Here is a 23730-nt window from a genome sequence, read left to right as displayed (position 1 = left end):
ACACATCACTGCACCAGTTACAGTGTTGCGTGTGTTGTGAGAACACATCACTGCACCAGTTACAGTGTTGTGTGTGTGTTGTGAGAACACGTCACTGCACCAGTTACAGTGTTGTGTGTGGTGAAGGGGAAGTAATGGTGCTATGAGCTCAAGAGGAAAACATCCAAGAAAGCTTTCTCTGCAAGGATCATCTGGAGGTGACTAACCACTGTCATGGCTCGTTCTTATTACTTCCTCCAGCAAGAATCTTCATCTAGTTACGTAGCAGCAGCAGAGGGTCACATCTTGTTAGCTCAGACACACTTGAAAGTATGATCACATTCGCTCAAAACTATTCTACTTTCAAAGATAATCGATGGTTCTTCGGCATACACACGACACAGTGAACACTGTACTGAGATCTCATTAAACATAACGAGACAGTACCTCCAGTGTATAGAAAACGAGTAGTTAACAGTGATGTAATGTGAGACGGATGAACATAGCACTGATGATGTACGAGAGGAGGAGGAGGAGGAGGAGGAGGAGGTACAGTGAGCCGTGAGGACAGAGGGGGAGCAAGGCCACGGATCTTGGGTGCTGAGGACACACACACACACACACACACCACAGTAAGAGCCGGACGCACTTACTGCTGAAACTCCTTCACTCCTGACGAAGCAGACACAACCCTAAGGGGAAAGCAGGGCAAAGAGAGAGAGAGAGAGAGAGAGAGAGAGAGAGAGAGAGAGAGAGAGAGAGAGAGAGAGAGAGAGAGAGATAAAAGGGAGAGGATGAGAGGGGGAATATAAAAAGAGTAAGAGGGAGACGGAGGGAGTGTGTGTGTGTGTAAAAGGAAAGAAGATAAAATATAACGAACAAAGGAGGAAGAAAAATGGATGAGGAGAGTGAGACAGCAGGTGAGAGGAAGTTCATGGGGTACGGGAGTCAGGGAGAGAGAGGGAGAGAGTATAGGCACCACTGTGGAGGGAGAGCAGGAATACCAACAGAGGCCTCTGAGAGAGAGAGAGAGAGAGAGAGAGAGAGAGAGAGAGAGAGAGAGAGAGAGAGAGAGAGAGAGAGAGAGAGAGAGAGAGAGAGAGAGAGGAAATGAAATTGAAATGACTCGAGGCAACTGACTCTGAAAACACAAGAATTCCATGACCGGTGTGTAAGGACTCGCCCGTTCCAGCCTAGCCCCCGGGTCCCGTCTCTTACGTTCACCCAGGCCCTGGCTGGGTGAACGTGTTATCTTCACCTGGAGGCGCCCACCACGCAACGGGAAACCATGATTAAAAGCACTGGACGAACACGAAGGCAAACCACAAGCAAATGAACCCTCGAGGGAGGGAATATGTTAAACACGAGAAAAATCATTGACCAATGAAACAAGAAATATCAAATGATAAGAAGAACATAGAGGCTTGAACATAGAGAAGAATAAGACTCGAGTAATGCATCATTAACCAGAAATGAGGAGAAAGTAGCACACTTGCCTTGAAAAACAGAAAACAAACAAAAAAAAAAGGAAATACGTATAGTATGGATGAAACATGGGTTTAGAAAGAACACGAAAATATTAGACTCAAACAGGAGAATAGGACAAAGGAAAGAAATTCTGTGTCACTAATATAAGTAAGCTAAATGAAAAACCGTGAAAAACAGCTTCAAAAATAAAAGTAAACACTTATCACTGACTGAGAACACATGTTGGCAACTGGTTTTGGTGTCGTCAACCAAGGATAAGGCTATGAGGGTGATGGGTCGTGGTGATGGGGAGGGCCCAGGGAAGGGCGGGTGGACGGCATGGGACGGGCAGGAGGGAACGAACCTACGGATGGGAAAGACGAATCAGAGTCCGGGAGCCATGAACTGTGGACCGGCGGAACAGGAGATAAATACGAAAGAAGGAAGAACAGGAAGAAGTAGGGAGAGAAAGGAGGTGGTAAACAGGAAGGAAGGAAGACATAATATGCATTTTTCTCTAACCTACTCCCTTTATCCTCTTTCTCACCCTCCATCTCTCTCCCTAACCCTTAACCACCTTGTCCCTCGACTTCTCTATAATCCTTCTCTCTTTACCCTCCCTCTCTACCCACTTCAACATTCCACGTTGCCCTCCGCCATGACCAGAGCCCATTATCAAATATACGCCAGGAGCACATGACGGCTTGAAAGAGCAAATTAATGGACATGCAAAGAAGAAATTAACATAACTGACAACTTTATGCGTCTCCGTCATTAACCAGAGCACGCGCTGCTGGGCCAACCGCGGCGTGAGTGGGAGATGTCTCTTGATCACTGGGTGGCCGCTGCCAGCACAACGGCTCAGCTGATACAAATATCTGGTTCTTCCCCTACATCGTTACCACGAGAAATCCTTCACCTCCTCATGTCTTTCCTCCTAACTACATAACTACACACATTCATTCTAGGATAAAAAAAGGCAAATCTTCCGCTTCTTCCAGAACTCTTGCATTAGTTAACCTTTTTAATTCTCTACTTCTGCATCACTTCAGCCCCATCTTATGTTTCGTTTGATGCCTGGCTCTCATGAAGACCTTCGTACCTGAGCAGAGCCTACTAGACACACACACACACACACACACACAGAGGGAGGCAGGCTGCCCTGGTCCCTCCCTGATACACTGCACAACTTGTGGATGGTTGGTACCGGCCATGGAAATAACCACTAAATTGGCAGGTGGATGTACTGGGTAGGGGGAGCTGACTGTGCTGGCTTCTTTACTTGAGTACAACGGGAAGGGGATGGGAGGATAGCAGAGATGACAGGGAGGAAAATGGGATGGGAGGGGGACGAAGTGAGGGGGTAGGATGGGCAATAGATAGGGTAAAGAAATGGGTGACAGAGGATGGGAGGGAAGGGGATGGGAAGGAAGTGGGAGGACAGTGGGATGGGTGATAGGAGAGGGGATGAAGGGGTGAACGGAGTAAAGGGGTAAGATGGGGAAGGGATGGGAGGGCGGGTATGGGTGAGATGGAGGAGATGGGGAGGGAAGGCGTTGAAGGAACAGGATGGAAAAGGGAGTGAGCGACAACATGCTACATATGGAGGTGGAGGGAAGGAGACGAGGGAGGACAAGCAAGGGGAGGAAGACGTGAAGACGGTCCGAGTGTCAGAAGATTAAGGGAGGGGAGGAAAGCAAGAGGTGAGGTAGGGAGAAGTGAGGAAAAGGGAGAGGAGAGAGGAAGTAGAATAGAGAAGATGTAAACAGAGGAAGATTACCAATCTACTGCAAAGGTTAAACTATGTCCTTCTATCTACCTACGCTGCGGGGTGGTGGAGCCCTACCTACCCTATGGGAAGTGGCGCGAAGTAGGATGGGAAAAAAAAATACGGAAATGGAGGGAGGGAGGTGAGAGGAGGGACGAGATGAGGCGGGGGAGCGTTGAGTGTGGAGTGGGCGTGTCCTCAAGTGTTTACCCTCCACCTTATGACCCGAACATTTCATTTCTGATTCCGTCGTTAACGGGATTTTACCCATCAGTAAAGTTATTGGTTTTGGAGTCTGAGGTGAAAGTCAATAATGGATGAGATGGAGGCATCATTCCTGGACAACGAGAAGCCGTCTTATCTTTATTACGTCGAAGGCCCGCATGTATGGCGGGGAGGAAGGTGTCTGCTTGCGTCTGGCTTTGTCTCTGTAGCAGCAGCACAACAAACACGCGTCTCCTGTGGCTTACCAATCTCCCATGATAAAGACAACTAAAGGAGAGTGTGTCTCGTTCTTACATGATCCTAAGCATAACTTCATGACTACGGTCATGACCGACATGACTGCAACGGAGGAAAAAAGATATGCACGAGAGCAGTCATGTGACCAGCTGGGGTACAATGTAGTTAGACTGATGGGAACGGACAGACCCCAGACAGAGTAAGGTTCACGTACTGTATACACATTCCTCGTATCCCCTACAGTGCTCCAAATAACACATCAACCACACGCAACGATCATAGTGATGACAGCGACATACAGAGAACGTTTAAACTGTGTATAGTAGGGTACAGACATGGCTGAAGGACAGTGCAGAGAAAAGGAGGCTTTTACGGTGGACCATGAGACGAGTCTGTACTGTACAGTACTTGGCGACCGTCCAAGGAATAATGTGGTGTCGTCTTGCAGGAGGGGGAGGCAAGCCAGGGGGTGAGGGAACAGGCAGGTTATATCATGGGCTCTTGAATACATGGTTGACTAACTTTCCAAGCTCTGAATACACATCAGCGAATGGGTGGGAAAGTTTCACGGCTGTTACGGTGGGTGCAGGAAAAAGAGATGTAAAAAGTTGAGAGAGACGGGAGGGAAGGGTGCGGTGAACGTAGCAGGTGGCAACCACTGCTGCTGCTATTCTGTAGTTGGGGTGGCAGGCAACCACCGACCAGGGAGGTACTGCCTGGGTTTGGGGTGGGGTGGTGGCTGGGGCCCAGCGAGCCAGCACTGTGCCTGTTCTTACGTACCAAATATTAGGCCCAGGTCACTTGTACTTTTTTTCTCTTGCTTCAATTACATGTGGGTTGCTGGCATCCAACCCTAGTCTCATACACACTTTTTCGCATACACAACACATGACAACACATAACTCACAAACATCTTTAAATACTTTTCTTGCTGTCAATACTGTGTAACTGACGGCAGCACAGCTGTTACAGAACTTTCCCGGGCCGATCTGGAGCGGGGCCACCGGCCTAGAGAGGTTGGTCGGGTTCCAGGGCCCACTTGACCGTCATCATGCGACCGGGATCCACTCAACTTCCATAGCTGCAGCTCCCCTGGCTCTTCATCTATCCATTTATGCAACATTCTCTGTTGTAATTCTAGCCTTCCCACCGCTGAACCCCATCTGAGCACCTCCTCTCCTGATCTTTTACTTCTCTCTGAAATCCAATTATCCAAGGCTGCTTCTCCTCCGCGGGGTCTCAGATCTCCAACTATATAACTATCATCGTTTCCACTTCAAGTTGGATGTTAGGCAAACTGTTGGACAAAAACTACCTATTACCCGCCTCCAGGATCTGGAGTCTCCTAACTTTGACGACATCTGGCTCATAATCTGTTTCGTTTATTTCCCTTCTAATTCCTCCAACTATGTATACATTCAAGGTATTGATACGAAGCTCTGCCCTCTGCTCATCTACGCACCGACATTCTTAAATTCAGGGGATTTTTATGCACACCACAAGGATTGGTTAGGCTCTAGCCGGGACGACCCTGGTGGAGCCGAGGCCTTTTCTTTTTCTTTCCATAATGATCTGGAACAATCAAACAACCCACACGAGTTGCCACCCGTCATGATCACTTATCTAACACAACCTTTTTTTTTCTCTCAAACAATGATCTCTTCTACCTCTGCCACTACTCACTCTTATGCTGATGAATCCACTTTACATTCTTCTACTTACTTTTCCTCACCTTTAATACTCATTCTCCTTCGAGTACTGATCGTCTCTCCTCTCAATTCTATCTTTTGCAGCATTTCGGACAAGGGAAGCAGTAACCTTGTAAAAATTTAGTGCTAAAATGCAGTTTCTAAGAATCACTTGTTTCCTTCTGTTCAATTTCAAAACATCGTAATTCAACCCTGTAATAATAAAACATTTTGAGCATAACCGTACCCTCCACTGGAAACCCCACATAATCAACATCATAAAGTCTGCTACCCAGAAGGTGGTGGTGTTGTATAGGTGCCGTGGTTATTTTTCTTGTGAGCAGCTGTGTCGCATTTACTACGGTTTTATTTGTCTTCATATGAAATACTGCTTACACATCTTGGGGGGGCTCACTCTCCACCTTTCTACTACTTTAAACTGGAATTAAAAGCCTTGCGTCTCATTTAATTCTCATAACATCACCTTTCTTCAACCACTCCTTCCCGTACCCAGCCATGTTGCTAGTCTCTCTCTATTATGTAGGTATAATTTTGACCAGTGTTGTCGTGAGGTGTCTGCATGTGTCCTCACACCTAAGGTCTGGACCCGTGACACTCGTTTCACTGCTGCTTCCCACAGTTTCTGTGAGGAGACCGACCACTCGAGGATTGGCTGTTATGATGCCTCTTTCTTCCCTGGAACAGCTGAGCTGTGGAATTCTCTTCCTTCTCTTGTCTTTCCTTCTTCGTATAACCTTTCCTCCTTTAAGATTTCAGGTCTACAAACTCGTGCGGAGCCCTGATTAATTTCTTCCTTCGACTTTTTTACTTTCACCCTAGATGGCCTTCATTGGGTCATGTTATTTGCCCGTGCCATGTCCGTCACTATGAAAAAAGAAAAAAGAAATGTGGGAGCAGTGGTAAAAGTAACTCGAGGTGGAGACGTGCGCAGTCTGACGGGGAGGTGCTGTAGGGAAGTGAAGATGCAAAGGATTACTGTGTATGAGGCAGCAAAAGGAAAGCAGCCACGAGAGTTGTGGAGAACGGGAAGGGAAGGGTAGATTAGTATCAGGGGAATAAAACTGGATATGAAATTCTACACAAATAAAGGAATCTCTGGGAATATGATTAAAGGATAAGAAAGGGTAACGAGATGGTGCAGATGACCAGCAGGGGGAATGTATCAGCACAAAATGACGCAGGCAAGAGAATGGAGGAATAATTTGAAGATCTGCTGAATATTTTAGAGATGTGGATCAAGCTGTAATTCCTTCACTGGGTTTAGGGGAAGGATGAATTGAAGGTACAAACGAAAACAGAAAGGAAATTGGATAACAAGAGACAAAGGAGGAGGTACGAAGGGTGATATGCGACAATGGTTCTAGGAGCGTATCAAAGAATTTTACAGATACAGGAGGTGGAGTGGGGAGATACACTAGTGCATGACAGAGACTGTCTGCACTCACAGAGACAGGAGGAGGATCGACATTATAAAGAAAAACGACCACAGTATGAAGAGCATGGCTCAAAGTGTAGGTGAATGAAGATTATCACGTGGCAAAATGTAAATACCATACACAAGATTATCACATCATCAAAAGCACTGAGCATTTATGACGGTATATAGACGTGAGAGCCGAGTATCTTGGTCAGTACAACGGTAGTTGACAACGTAGTGCTAATATAAAAGAATATCAACTACAACTGTGGATACAGAAACGGAGCCGAGATGTGAAAGATAGGTTTTGGAATGTGTTAAGAAGCATATATAGTGTAGAGGGGAAGTGTGAAACATTTTTTTTCAAATGATGAAATTCAGGAGAGTACTCAGGATCTCAGAAAGTTGAGCAAAGTTTAGTGAGGGTGGAATATGTGCTGAGGTTACTAACGAGTGCTGAAAAGTAAGCAAATTGCTGAAGTTATGATGAAAGTTATGAAGGGAGGAAATGTGAGGCCACGGGCTTGGCAGAATCTGGCAGAGGGTGTGGTTCAGCCAAACTATGGACATGAAACATGGCTGTGTAGGCTGGGGAAGCCAGAGAATGTCAGGGAGTGTGAAGAACGAGAAAGTGAACAGCGGCCGAGAAATGAATTCAGTCAAGTTCCTCCTGGCCATCTGTATAGTTCACTGATACGTATTGCCTTCATTTACTCTTCTGATCCAGACGAGACAACTGTATTGAGATAGGAGAGGATACATATGTGATGTCTAACAACAGGAGAAAGGAAAACAGAGCTGTGGCGTAGAGCAAGTGGGTACAAGTTACGACTTGGGACCAGGAGGAATGATAGCTAGGATTGCTCTCGGCTCTACTTGCCGGAGGGCCCAAGAAATAACAGGATCAAACGATCCTGTCTCTTTCGTCTTCCACTTCCTCAACATATGTGGTCTTTCTAGTACCCTGCTGAACACCATCTGACCACTACCTCACGTAATGTCTCTCTACGACCCAACTATCTGACCACTACCTCACGTAATGTCTCTCTACGACCCAACTATCTAATGATTATCATCAGTAACTCTCTAACTACAATCGTCACTCGCGGTTCCGTCTCAAAGGTGGTTGTCTGTGCTCATCATACCCACACCAGCACACCTGCTACACAACTCGGAAGACACGGAAACCCTTACGTTCTCACTCTCAATGATCCAGACCAAATCATCATCCAAACCATCCATATTCCTGACCTCTCTGAACACTTCCCTTACATTCTGGATTTGTTCTTCACCTCTAATCCTCCGCGTTGTAGGTACACCATCTCGCCCAGAACTGGTTCATCTGACGTCACGTTCTTGCAAATGTATCTGTCCTAGACGCACTTCCTCCTCCAGCAGTCCCTTCTTAACGTAAATAATGACACCTTAATATCAACGCTGGGTGGAATAAGCTTCGAGAAATCTTTTCAAACTTTCCTTGAGTAGATGACTGGCTCTGCTCTGGTGATGGTTCTGATTCGCTTGAACGTACAGCAGAGGTTACTGGTGGCAGGAGCGGAGGTATACCGTTAGATGTCTTCTTCCTCTACAACTACCTCGTCTTCCCATCCGTGGTTCCAATGTGTCTGCTCCGAGACCGCTGAGTCGGTTCCTCCGACTCTCACCTAGAATCTACAGTATCGCTGCCCATAGTCACTGCACACGTGTTGTCCGTGAGGCCAAGCCATCCATCATCTAGAGGAAGTGCGACAATCTTCCCTCTCAGACATGGTCAAGTTTAATGCCTCCAAAACCCAGTTTCCACTGAACTCTCTCTCTCTCTCTCTCTCTCTCTCTCTCTCTCTCTCTCTCTCTCTCTCTCTCTCTCTCATACCCAACACAAATTTCCTTTCTCTAGCCACAATGAACAAACAAGTAACATCTGCTCTCTGTTGAAAACCTCACTTTACACACACACACACAGCAAAGTGTGTCAACATTACGCTACGAGTAAGTCCTGTGCAGATGTCGCAAATTCTTCTCATCTGAACAGCTGCTCCTCTCATAGAAAGGACAGACGTATCCTTCTGTGACGTCCTGCCCTCACATCTGGGAGAGGTCTAGCTCAACATACTCACTAGAGAGAGAGTACAGCAGTGCGACTTATTAACCCTCCCAGACTAAACCTCACAACCCGACCCACTTGCTCTACATTGCAGTTCTGCATCACATTCCCTTTTTCTGTAGTCTTCCTTTGGTTTTTGCTACTGAAAGCTGGCAACTTGTGTTCGCCCACTGTAAGCTAGACCACGTAACACTTGGGCAAGAATCATACAGTTTCTGTGCAACCGTCAGCAACTCAAGGATGAACCGTTATGATGTTTGCTCTTTTCTCCAAACCTCAGAGTCTTCCAGCTCTCTACCCCCTCATGTCCTTCCTAACAGGTATGATCTTTAAGGTATTTTTTCTCTTCATTCTCCTCGCGGACCCTCATGTGCGCTTTGATAGTAATTGGAACCTTACAGAAATAAAAAAATACCAAGTCATTACGTGGAGCTAGAGCTGCCCTGGATTAAAACAAAGGACGAATCAGTCCATCGCACATCAGGCATCAGGAAAAGTTTCCCCAAAACCTTAAAGGCAGACTGAGCTTAATGTGTTGTGGGGGTTCCCAAGATGTATTACATATCACTGTGATACAAGACAAAGTTACTGTACTCAAGAGGAAATTACTGAAGCGTCAAAGGAGAAAGAGGGGAATGTGTTTCAGAGACATTAGTCTCGACCGGTTTACTTCTGTCCCACTGGAAAATTCTGTCCATAACTGTTGGGCCTGCGTAGAGTGTAGGATGAGGGAGGAACTGTAGGGCCCGTGTAGAGTGTAGAATGAGGGAGGGACTGGTGGAGCATGTGTAGAGTGTAGGATGAGGGAGGGACTGGTGAGGCATGTGTAGAGTGTAGGATGAGGGAAGGACTGGTGGAGCATGTGTAGAGTGCAGGATGAGGGAGGGACTGGTGGAGCATGTGTAGAGTGCAGGTTGAGGGTGGGACTGGTGGTGGGCCTGCAGAGAGTGCAGGAAGCGGGTGGGGCTGGAAGCCAAGCTGTTGCGTAAAACGAAAGTTTGTCTTTAGTTTATGGTTATATGTTTGGCAACGGGTCATGTTTGGAGGGCGTCTGAGGAACACAGCAAGATTATCTAGTTGTATGACTCACTGTGAATATGTAGGTTTATGTGTAGGCTTGTGTGTGCCTATGGGTGTGTGTGTATCTATGTAATGATCTTGGAAGGCAGAGAAGACCTTACGCCAACAGGTCACCAGGAAGTAGGAACCTAACATGTTAACAATCAAGGTGTTGTGCAAGGCATCTGGAAGGTTGGGCAAACGATAGGTCGACCTCGAATTTGTCTCACCCAGAGCGACTGACGATGGTGGTTGGCTGGAACTGGCTGAAAGACAGTTGTGCTAAAAACACAGTGAACATTATCCTGACCAGCCATTATGTGTTTTACGAGCAGTTTAATGGTTCCCGTCCTGCCCGAAGGTAAACAGTTATGCTTGAGCCATGTGCATGAATACTTTTACAGATTCTCTTTCAATAAACATCTCTATTTAAGCATATTACTTTTTACACGGTTATCTTTATGTATAAGTGTGTGTGTGTGTGTGTGTGTGTGTGTGTGTGTGTGTGTGTGTTGGTAGGTATGTGATATTACATGTATGTTAATACTAGGGAGTTTTATATACTCGTGTTGCCTCGTTTCTCAACCTTGTATAAACGTATCGTCTTTACCCGTACGTGTGTACATACATACACGAGCACCCTAGCCTAAGCCAGATACCCAGTGAATCACCAGACGTACTGGGAGAATGAACACTTGGGTTGGATTACCACGCCCAGGAGTCGAAGTCATGCGGGCCCGACCCAAGCTGGCCCGTACAGATGGTCAGTGTATGTACGCATGTATTTGTTCAGGATACGGAAGGAGTTCTATAATTCCGGGTTCCATCTCCAGTTTTCTCCATCACATAACTCTTAAAAATTTTGTGTACTGTCGCCACACATACCATTTTTTTTTTCAAAGTTTATTTTACACTCCCACTATTCTAATACCATAAAAAAATTCCTTTACACCTTTTCTAACAAATCTCTTGCTTAGTTTCTTATCATGGTCTCTGGTTCCTTGATAATCAGAGTCTCTGGTCCCTCTATAACCATGACCTCGGGTTCCTCTATCTTGACATCTTTCTGAGAAATGTTCACTGATAACATCACACTGCTTCAGAATCTTGAAGGCTATGATCGTCCACCATCACGCCTCCTTCCATGATCAACTTACTGATATCCTCTAAACTCTCACTGAACCTCATCCTTCTTAGTTCTAGTACCATCCTTACTGTCCTCCTCTGCAGCATCTTGGCGCTTCTCTAAGTGGCTAGACTTCAGATCTATATATTCTAGTTCTGGACTTCTGTAAGCTGTGAATAGATTGCTGCGCATTTCCATATCTATGTACTTAAATGAGATTTATTATGCGCCAATAAGCAGTTTGTCTCTTTTATGATTCCCCTGAGGTGGGGCTCTGGCGACAGTGTAGGCACAGTATCGACTCTTAATATTCCTTCACGCACAGATTGCTGCACTTCACTTCCGTCTAGATGATATTCGTATCGAAGACTTCCTTCACTGCTTACCATCTTCATTATTTTGCCATCACTCGGGTCAGACTTCATCAACGATGTATCTGAAGAAATCTGGAGTTTGTCCAAGTTCCCTTGTAAGCTGAAGCAATTCTCACCATTTTCCACTTTCCTCATAACCTTGGCATCGTCTGTAAACAAATCAAGATATGAATTAAGTCCTTCTGGCAAGTAATTCATGTAAATAAAGAGGAACAATGTCCCCTGAACCGAGCACTGCAGCACACCATTGCTGACCCTAATCCACTTCCAGAAGGCTGCTCTAACTTCCGTCCTTTATTCACTTCCACTGACGTTATTTTCTCGCCACTGAAGAAATCTTCCAGTTATTTCTGCCTGAAGATGCATCGTTTTTTACCATCTTCATGTATGGTAGTGTCAGGTGCTCCCTACCAGTCCAGGGAGCACATCAACCACCAAACTGTTCCAATTATGTAAATCGTAGTTCATCCTTTCAGAAAGAACAACGAGTTTTGTTCAGCATGACCTACTCTACCTATATCCGCGTTGTCTCACACACAACAACAGTAGTTTCTTCATTGGAAGTACGTAAATATCTGTTTGCTTTCCGTTAATCAAATATGTTTTACAGAACGCACTCATCACAAACCAGTCTACAGTTCAGCATGATATCTCGATTTCCCTTCTCAAACATAAGCTCGATATTGACCCGCTTACACTTCCTTCGCACTTTACTTTCCTCCACTGACTTTACTGAATGATATTTCAAGCGGCCTCTCAAGTGTATCTGTAAACTTCTTCGTCACACACACATCACGTGGACAAATATTAACAGGACCATAAACCTCATGTGGTTAGTTTGCTGTTTTCTAACAAGATCAATGTTTTCAAAGACCTCCTCCCCAGTAAGCCACTGGTAATGTTGTGACTATAGTGTCTTCCTCCACAGAAGCATCTTTAAACTTGGTCACTCAGTTTTGACTTCACTCTCAAGTCTTCCCTCTGAATTTCATACCTGGATTAGCTGCTATTTAACCGACAATTTACCCTGATGGATTCATGGCACAATTTTGGATTTATCTCCTGCTTTATCCATAATACTTCTTTCAAACTTTCTCTGCTTTTGCTTCCTTATCTCACATATCTTCCAAATGCTGAGTGGCTGTTGCGTCGTCTATATCCCCACCACAGCAGAGTCCTGAGCTCTTTTGCTATCTTTCACTTCACCATATTTCCCTCTTTATAACCCTCCATTTGTAGCTGGGGATTCCAATTTTCTAACTCCTTCATTGCAGTTGGGAATTCCAATTTTCTAACTCCTTCATTATAAAGCACAAGGAACCTACTACAGCAAACATCTACATTATGGCTACAAAACTCTCATTTCCAAATCTATTTTCCCAGAGAAACTGTTTAGTTCTGCGTACTTTCCACGAATGTTCCTCTTCTTTAAATCGGTTTCCTCTCCGATTTTTCTTTGACCATATTAACTGCATACTCAAATTCAAGCACTGTATAACCACTTTTCCCAACTGAGTGTTTATGATATACCCAATATGCATGCTACTGTGTTATAAGATCTACTTATGATAACTAATGATATCATAACCTTCTCTGATCTAGTGTATTCAGTAACATACTGACACCAGGAACGTTTCTGTATACACTCTAGCACATCATGTCACCATGAGAATCTGAACTCCCCTCAGTCTATTTCTTTTCTTTGACAAATGTAGTCTCTCAGTAGGTGAACTTTAATCAGTTTTGGAAGGTGTGCGTTTCACTGCTTTTTATGTATAAGCGATGTTTCATCACTATTCCTTGAAGTACTATAACTCATCGTACACTTACTCTTCCCAGTCAGCTGTTTGCATCGGCCATCTTATCAGTTTCTCCTTCAGTGAATGTTGTCCCTCATCGTGAGGGCTACTCACCCTCCTCCTTCCTTCCCTGCCATCTCGCAGCCCATCAAACAGCTTAGGTCACATCATAAAGCTTGTTTCTCTTAATTCTGTCCTTGAACTTCATCCGTTTTCCATTTCCTGTCAGTCGGTCCGCAATCCTACACATTATCTTCAGTCTATCATTTACGTCATTATCCACCAGAGGTTGTGGTGGGGCTTCTTTGCCCTCTCGTCTCTCTTAATGTTTTCTTCCTCTTCTTTTCTGTCTTCACCGTAATCTTATTTCTCTCTTTTCTCCTGGTTTATCATCCTACTGAATATCACTTTGTTAAGTTCCTCAGCCACTTTATATACCTCCAGATACCAAACCTTCACACTGAAGATAATCATCATTGATCCTTCCTTCATGTCTAGTTTATTATACAATTTGTCTTCCTTTTTTCTTTGACCTTGTATCTCATATGTTTAAAGCCCCCAGTAGCCTTTCACTCTGTGTTTATTTACCATTTGTCTTCCTTTTTTCTCTGACCTTGTATCTCATATGTTTAAAGTCCACAGTAGCCTTTCACTCTGTGTTTATTTACCATTTGTCTTCCTTTTTTCTCTGACCTTGTATCTCATATGTTTAAAGTCCACAGTAGCCTTTCACTCTTGTGTTTTCTTCCTCCACCCATTCCTCCTCGGCTGGCAACGGTCTTGTCCAGTTTCAGAGAGATTGATGACTAAGTCCACCTCCCTCCCGCGTCACCAGGGATCTCAGTCTGGACGCAATCAATCTAAGTCCACCTCCCTCTTGCGTCACCAGGGTTGTCAGTCTGGACGCACTCCGCTTCTTGGCTACGTACAGCAGGACTGTACTGCTATGACGCGATCCGTTATGTCTGTTTTTCCCCCCCAAGATCTCCATGTTCGTCACTACGGGCTGTGTCTGAAGCCTGTGGACTACCTCAATAAACCAGTGTACAGTGTCTTCTCTTTCGCCTTTCCATGTACTTCATCTCTCTTAATTCTGGTAACACTTTTGTTGCCGTCTTCTGGACTTTCTCTATTAGTTATTTGTATTTTCTTGATCATAATGACCACATCTAAGAAGCATTGTCTAGTTTTGGCTTAATGAAGGGTGTGTGTGTGTGTGTGTGTGTGTGTGTGTGTGTGTGTGTGTGTGTGTGGCGAGGCTCGCGGTCCGATACATCCCCCACTCTTGAAATCCTCACAAGCCACAAGGCAGGCCACACCCCACTATGATCTAATAAACACCCGCCCATCACGTCATGACCTGCACCCGTGACGTGTCATCAGCATTACCTCGTAAACATCGTTCCTAGATAAGCCTCTGACTCACTCATTCCTTGTTTCTTTGATACACGAGTCGACTTTATCATCATCATCATCATCATTATCATGTCATCTTAGCATCACAATGTTCTCTAGTTCTTGCCTTGTTACATGTTTTTGTATCTCAGAACTATGGATTCCTGTGAATAATCTATTATCGGCTTTTATATACACCATGACAAGCAGGGAAGGTCTCTCTTTCTCTCTCATATATATATATATATATATATATATATATATATATATATATATATATATATATATATATATATATATATATATATATATAAAGATAGACAGATATAGAGACCAGCTTATACCTTACACACCAGCTGTTGGACGAGGACACACGTCAACCATCAAAACCAAACCTATACCCAGCCTGAGAGTTAGTAGCATCCTATACATGAACATCCGACACTCAACAGACTCGTATCTCAGCTAAAACATCATATATATACAACCTAGGCAACGTCATGCCATGTTGCTTCCTATATGAGGAGTTCTGTAGCTGCGTGTCTAACCACTGACCACAGTGACAAGTGTAGCAGCTTACTGTCTACAGATGAAACAATCAAGAAAACATGAATGTATTTCCAAGCTCTAGCTGTTGTCTGTGACCAGGAGTACCTCCTCTATAACGTACAGGATACCAACCACTTACCTTTGCTGGTGTGAAGGTGGCAACGGGAGTGATCTGGAAAGAAAGAAAAAGTGTCACAATTCACATCCACTGATCATAGTGGTAGACCAAGTTCTGCACAGAGTGCGCAACATACAGCAACACACGACCATACATGAGAGAACCATAAACTAACGAGAGGAAAAATAATTTGCGTAAATATAATACTCATATGGTCGTCTGTGTTTAACAGTAATGCCAATGGAACTGTGAGAGAAGCAATTGTTCAAGTATTATTCTTTTCTTGCATAGGTGCTTATTTCTGAAGGCCGTAAACAAGGTTTTCCTCAAGTGTGTATCTTCCTAATTAGCATAACCTCTCTCTCCTCTCCTCTTCCTCCTACTTCCTTATCAACAATCCTTCAATACAGTGATGGGTGCAGTATGTGTCCACACTCTCCCTCACATGACTCCCTCAACCATCATTTTCTCCCCCTTTAACCTGCAATGGAATCTTCGGTTGCCTTGGTGGCGTTATCGTGGCCGGGGATCTGAGGAAGAAGAGCACTGCGGGAGCACATGTGGACGGTAATGCTCCTGATAAGTCTGGCAAGGTTGCCAGTCATACCTCCTGGTGAGCCGTGAGTGAGAGAGGCGGGCGGGCGGGCGTGGAGGTTGGAGTTGAGACTGAGCTGGCATGGAGGTGGGGAGGGCTACACCCGTCCAGCCTAGCCAGTGACGTTACAGTCACATAATATGAAGAAATAATACTTTTTTTTTGGTCGGTTAAGCAATAATGTTAAACGCACGATCTCGATGCACAAAGATCACCTCGACCCACGGTAACTGTGGCCTCTACCAGCACCTCACCCGGAGGAACTGTGACGATGCATTTCGTACACTGGGATTCGTTGTGTGTATCCCTCATCCATACGATGACAGACAAAGCTCAAGAGATGGGCCATCACGACTGTCGACTTTCCTACCTGTACAGTAAAAGGAGGTCATAACCCACAGGCGGATACTTTCGACTTTAACTCCATTTAACCAAGGCGACTTACTTGTCTTACCCTCATGATCCCTTGTTTCCCCTCACAACACCACCACGGCTGCAGGCTGCGAGGCGAGGCACAAGTCCCCTCGGCCAGCCGTACCTTACAACATTAACTGCCTCTCAGGCAGGAAAGACCCTAGCTTGGAGTTCACTCACCTCCACAATCATAACATTTACCTCTTACCACAAACGTTATATACCTTTCCTTTACTCCCTCAAACATAGTAACTTCCGCTTCATTCACTTATCACTTTTCTTCACCTCCAGAATTAAGTATTTTCCAAAAGACTTAAATTTTCCTTATTCATTCTAACTTTTGCATTTGTCCTCAGCTTCAAATCATGAGGGACTTTGGTCTATTAACTTAAGACGATCTTCCTCTGTGGGCTATTTTGTCTCTCTTCCCTCTATTTTCTTTTGTTTGTTTGTTTGCCGAGACGGCACGGAAATCTGGGGCCTTTGATAATCAAGGCCATCTTATTAACGGCATATATATATATATATATATATATATATATATATATATATATATATATATATATATATATATATACCCTAGCCTGAGACAGGTACCCATTTCATCAACCAACCCCTTGGAATGGATGAACAGCTGGGCTGACTGTGGGACGACCGCCGGAACCAGGATTCGAACCTATGCGCTCAATCCTAGGTGGTTCGTGAATGTATCAGGTCTTCTCGTCACTCCAGTTATATCACGGACGAAAAAAGGGCATCAACATCTTGTTACACATCTCGCTCACAGTTTCACACATCTTACTTATGTATTCTGGCCTTATGACCTTTAGCTCCTGATAACAAATAATCAAAAAACAACACATTTAAGTTATGTGTAGAGGCATCTGTTGGTTGAACTCAAATATCTTTTCCTCTCCGAACATGCTTTTCTGTTTAAGCTTTTGCACAATCTTCATTATGTCATAATCTAAGTTTGCACAACCAAACATGTCTTCTGACTACAATGCACATCATCTCCATACCAGTGCCTCTACATCATCATTACTTCCTTCCCTCGTTATGCCTTCATATAATAATGCTCGACCAAATCTGATATAATAATACTCAGCTCAATATCCAAGCGAAGGAAACATAATTTTCTGACACACCGTCAACATATTTTGAGAGGCGATGCAAATTTATTATAATGACGCTTTATACCCGCGCCGATCTGAGAAAAACAATTTCCAATCAAAAGGTACGTCTCACTGAAGTCTTTTATTTTGAAGACTTGACAACAGCTCACACTCGGAGCAGGAGAGGTAAGATCAGACGTACTCAGCTGATTCTCCTTGACTGTTCAATTATACCCAAGTAAAAATACCACGACGTCTTTTGTCACAAAGGCCCGAGTCCTCCTTCAATCCAAGGCTTGTGAGGATAAAGAGGAGCGTGTGTAAAGGAGGAGGTGAGAAATATGAAGCGGTAAATTAAGACTAGCAGTCCTGATACACAGGGTTTTAGGTATTCCCCAGCATCACCTTGACACTCCTAAGTCAAAAGGGTAGTTCTTTCCTAGGCGTCTGCTCCCTACGACCTACTGACATGGAGGGTAGTACTTCCCTGGGCGGCTGCAGTCTGCAACCTACTGACACGGAGTGTGTAAGATGGTTCCCGGCCATCACCTCAACACTCCTACGTTGGGACGGTGGAGTCAATTGCAATTGGAAATCTTCATTAAGACTCAGAAATAAAATTTTGATTCAAGAATAACTTTCTCTACAATGTTTAAAGCAGGGTGTGTGTGTGTGTGCAACACGTTTTCTAGGAAGATGATACAGTAAGATATTCTGTAGGAATATGGCACATTAAATACGAATTGAAGACGTGATGCGTACACAGGTTTCCTGGATGCATCTGTCGTGCAGTCTTGACGCTCTCGCCTGAGTTCGTCCTGGGGACAAGATGGAAAGAAGTCGATGATGAGAGTTCCTTAAAAACAATACTTACTTCGAGTTCAAAACAACACTTGTTTTAAGAGGTGAAGCTTAACTTAGCGAGTCAGCGATTTTAAACTTACATGATCGTACAGATGAAAAGAGAAAACGACCGCAATTTCAAAGAACAGTCTCGTCCACTACCACACAATGGGGTCAATCATATCAATGAACGGTCTAAGGGCAATTGTGGACCTGATCCACGTGAGGTAGACCTGAGGCTATGCATGAATGGCCGAGATCTAACAGTCCCGCGATCTGATTGGTCATCTGTGCATACTGACGCATGAACACTTTAGCAATCATATCAATTGTGTAATATTCAGATCAGCGGCTCCAACTCTTCATCTCGTGTATCACTTATACTTTCCGAACAGCCACCTACCATTATGCCTACCTCAATGCCTTCAAGTAGGTGTATGAGGACGAACGTGTGATACCCCAGTGAACTAGTTACCAGAGTGCGTACTGTAATGACCAATGCATCAAATAAATAATAAATACTGAAGCATTATTTGATCATGAACCTCCAGCATTACAATAACTTAAAAGAAATAAGAGAAAAAAAGCGAGGCAACATGGATAATGCTGAAAAGCGAGGCAACATGGATGATGCTTACAGCACAAACGCCATGACAACTGAAAATTTAAGACGAGGGAAACACACCCATTTTTTGTTGTTGTGTGATATCTTCTTGGCTAGGAAATAGGACATTTATGTGAACAGCAAATATCTTATATATATATGAATTAAACAGCGCCTAGTGTGCGGGCATTCGCAGTAATTTTGGAAGAAACCCTTGGACAATCCAAGCTACGGGAATGTCATTTTTCTCGAAAACTGTTTAGAAAACTTTCTCATACTGTCTACTGCCTCAGGTAACACATCTACACAGTTAACCACAGTTGGCCACTTCATAACTTACGTTTGATATGGATAAGTGGAGAAAATCCCAGATATTACGGAGAAAGTAATGATAACATCAACGCAAGTTCCGCTGGACTTCATGTTTGTGTCTAGTTGCCGTACTCGCCACCAGGGCGTCGCACAGGTACCAGGAGCACAATTCAAAGCAGATTTTTGAAAGAAGATAATCTTTTTCCGGTCCCATCGCTCGAGACGTGAACAACTGATTCTATTTACCGCGTCCCACTGACAAAACCCAAATGTACCACCAGTGATACACACGGTACAAAAAAAAAAAAAAAAAAACGCTTTTTGAGCAAAACCGTATGACACCACAGACTTTGGTAGCCCTGTTTTCATGATATCGTAACATATCGACTGCTAGCGATATTTTCTGTCATTTGACTTAATGAATGTTACACTGGTAGCACATTTCGATGCAAATAACTATACAGTGGGCCTACCAAGACAACTTGGAGATGTGTCTCGTTCACGTCTGCCAACCTTACCCGAGACACTGAGTCGTACTGATCAATGTAAATTTCATCGAACTCAAACCGGGATGTTTTTTTTTTCTTTACATTGTGTACACACACATGTACCACAGGTTGTGTACATGTGCCAAAGGCTGGGAACCCTGATTTAGACCATCTATACCTCTAGATCAGCAGGTTGAATCTTTCTGTACGAGAATCTTGTGTTCTTTGAAGAACAAAAATACTTCAAGACGTGAATTATGTCAGGTGAACATTAACCTCCCCTAAAAACATCGCTTTCAGACAACTCTCTCTGTGTGTGCTCTTCCTGCCTGCAAGCTTCACCGACTTCCAAGACGCAAGAAATTAAACAGAGCGAAAGGAACTACACAAAGTATACTTTGTAGGACCATAATTCATTCAGAATAAAGGCAATCCAATCACTTCCGTGAGACAGACTGGTTGTGACGTACTGTTGACCCGCGCTACGACCACACTGTCCCGGGCTGGCCCGTCTGCCTTCTGTATGGTGATGGTATCTTGGACCGCCGCTTCCTGACTGGCGCAACCGTAGCTCTCCACCTACAGTAAAACTGGCCCATGGGATTACACCTTGACCACCGTGATATCCTACGGGATCAGATGGGATCAGTAATGGATCTGCTACCGCGAGCTCGGCTTTGCTCGCATCTTGGTGGGTAATGCCTCATGCTGGATGTGTAGGATCTTCATCACTCGTCTCACAGGACCTTCGGCTGGATACTTTCCTTCTGCGGGATGACAAGTAATAAGATCTTGTGGTCTGGATGTACAATGTTGTACAGGTGGTGCACGTACAAAACCTCTCTCGTTAAACTGTAAGTTTGTTAGCGGAATCTTTTCATGCTGACGTTCTCTTAGATCTTTTCCTTAATTCTCGAACAAAATCCTGTGCTCAAGTTTTCAAAACTTGAGATGGTCCAGTCGTCTGTAAGAGTTTCACAAGAAACATCAGCACACGCTCGGGGAATTCTTCGAGTTTCAGTTCTATTTCAAACTCTCAACAGTTTATGACGTATGGATTTATGGCAACAGTATTATAATAAATATCTCCTTTTTACACACCGAAACCTGGAAATCTATATGTACACCAGTTGCTATGAGATCATGTGTACGACTGGCTCTGGACGGGAGTAATGCTCCAGTTCGCCACTGCTGTCTCAGGGTCAGGAGTTCCGTTGGACTTTCTCTACACTGGCTTCTTGGTTTCATCATGTACTGTTCTCAAGAACTTATACTTATCCAGAATTTCCCCCTCACTGTTCTCGCCGACTCTCCGCCATGAATTCACCAAGAACTCTGAGGAAGATCTTCCTCGGGGACACCTGGTGGTTTTTTTGTACATCTTTATCCCAGGATTGTCGTCTACCAGGTGTTTCCGGCCCTACCTGACGCTTCTTGACCCGCTCCAGAGTCTGAGCAGAGGAAGTCAATCAGGTCGGTCTTGTTTGCCTCTTTACTGACCCATAAGTTAAGACAACAAAAAACAAAGTCGACATAAAGTCGATACAGACATATGGAGGGCTGCCCTGGCCCACGAGAAGACCGTCATATGGCCATTTCAATTTCTATACATCTTATTTGACGTCGTGACTATGTCCCTACGATTCACTACTGTACATGCAACCTCCAGGCGAGACTGTGTAGCTGAGGCAGCAACATATTAAGTCATGATTCTTACGTAAAAAGTTCAACTTAACTAAGTTACCAAGGGAGGGTTGTGGCTCCCAGGCAACTCTGGTCTTATTAACATTTCCTCCAGACTAATATCCGGGAAAATTGTTTATGTAAGGTCGTGGATGAAGATAGACTTATGATCTCAACTGATATGAAGACAACAATAGATTACAATCACTGGTGAAGGTAAACAGCTGGTCTGGCTGTGGGCTAAGTGCTCTGTCCAAGATTCGAAACCTAGTGGGCTTGGGCGTGATTCACAGCTATATCAATAGCTCTTTACTGATGATTCTGGTGAAGGATGCATTCCTTAAAACCTCACTCACAATATCGATCTGGTATCGGTGGTTATGATACGGGTTATGATACGGTTAATGTTAATAGTTACTATTATCCTTGTCTCTTGTAATGTGAGTATCGACTCTCACTTTGGCTCGGTTCCCTAACTTTAACCGTAGTTTCTGGAGCAAACTGTTTAACTCTGTCTACTAACTCTATTACTCTTTCCTCTGGGGAAGAGATCACATTTTTCATACAAGATCCAATTTGGATGGAGCATATGTAAGAAAATTCTATCCACGAGAAAGATGTAATCTACATCCTTTATAACACTTCTTAATTTGCTTTCTGATTATCAATTTGATATTAAGCACCCCTCACGTCCCTCGCGAACCCCTGACCAAACTCCTCTTCGTACCAATAATGCAAAGTTGACAATATCACTGATGGTAAAACAGAGGACTGGATCAACTTCAATAATATTCCAGTAAACTCAATGTAAACCACTCACTGGCAAACACATCACGCTTTTTATCACTCCAGGCAGGCACAACACATTACTATGCTTCTGTGTCTTCAAATCATAAAATCCCGGGATCAATTCAAGGCACACCTTACCTCCCCCACACTGACCAGAAAATGACTGAAAGGAAGGCGACCCAGCCCCCGTGGATGACGCCAGATGATATAATCCTGATCGTGTTCGAGCCTCAGGTTTCTTGTGAGCTTATGAGACCACAGCATTACGTCCAGCCAGGGAACTGTAGTAATGACCATATGTCTCCCTTACGACGGCCAGTTCATGATGAGTTATATAACTAAACATTATCTTGATGTCTTCTCCACGGACCAGACAAGATCACAAAAACAACATGAGCAATAAGACTACGTATACGCCAGAGACTTCTTATACAACTCCCTGCACATGATCCGGGCACCTCCAAGGTGTACTGTACTTGAACCACCAGTTCGACAACCCTGGTCTGGCAGGTACCTAGAGTTCTCACACTTCCTCCATTCCAGACGACAGACTCAGTCTACACGTTCTCCTTCTTCAGTACTTCCCATATGGTTGGGTTATATTTCATCAGCCACGTTTGTATGTTACGTACCTGAGAAACGCTGAAGCTTGTCAAGATCGTGTTGTGAGTTGTAGTAGTCATAAACCATGCCGTTCATAAGCTCACCATCATCAGATAACATGATCAGTTGCAACATGAGCCCCACTGACGAGTCACTTGATAACTGTACGTGGTTAACACGTACGGTAGATCATCACCTGGGTCTCCCTACCTAGTGTGTAGAGGCACCTCCGGTATGAGCTCCTCCTTCCTCACTAGTCAGGTGGTGTGTCATACACCAAGAATTTTTTCTTTACTCGACTGCAAATCTTACTTGCCTTTAATCAGTCTTCAGTGAAGGACGATATTGAAAGCTTCCGGGAATGCACTATATAATATATACCCTTAATAATCTCGTCGCTCTCCATAGTAACCTTCCCATCCCAGTACGGTAGGGGAGGAGACAGGAGGCGCTACGAAATTAATAAGACTGCAATTCCTCGTAAAACTCCCCACGTATACTGTCCTCCGTGCCAGTAACCCCTCCAGAGCATCGGTACTGATCCCTCCCAACATTTTCTGATTAACATGAAGTTATGAAGAATAACAGATGTAAAGTTATGTACAATAACAGATGTAAAGTTATGAACAATAACAGATGTAAAGTTATGAACAATAACAGATGTAAAGTTATGTACAATAACAGATGTAAAGTTATGTACAATAACAGATGTAAAGTTATGAAGAATTGCAGATGTAAAGTTATGAACAATAACAGATGTAAAGTTATGTACAATAACAGATGTAAAGTTATGAACAATAACAGATGTAAAGTTATGAACAATAACAGATGTAAAGTTATGAACAATAACAGATGTAAAGTTATGAACAATAACAGATGTAAAGTTATGTACAATAACAGATGTAAAGTTATGTACAATAACAGATGTAAAGTTATGAAGAATTGCAGATGTAAAGTT

At 44.0% G+C, this 23730-nt stretch overlaps 1 protein-coding gene across 2 annotated transcripts in view; it reads right to left on the bottom strand.

Moving 5' to 3' along the window:
- Positions 1 to 23730, bottom strand: part of LOC139749635 (somatostatin receptor type 5-like) — a 281438-nt gene that overhangs the window by 139666 nt on the left and 118042 nt on the right. For both annotated transcript variants that reach the window (XM_071663797.1, XM_071663788.1), the window contains one exon: positions 15348 to 15380. The gene's annotated coding sequence lies outside the window, so the exon portion shown is untranslated. The remainder of the gene's footprint in view (positions 1 to 15347; positions 15381 to 23730) is intronic.

Source organism: Panulirus ornatus, chromosome 1 (genome assembly GCF_036320965.1).
Source record: "Panulirus ornatus isolate Po-2019 chromosome 1, ASM3632096v1, whole genome shotgun sequence".
In the NCBI taxonomy this organism is placed as follows: Eukaryota; Metazoa; Arthropoda; class Malacostraca; order Decapoda; family Palinuridae; genus Panulirus; species Panulirus ornatus.
The sequence above is the reverse complement of the archived record's forward strand: the minus strand, read 5'-3'. Positions and strand labels throughout refer to the sequence as shown.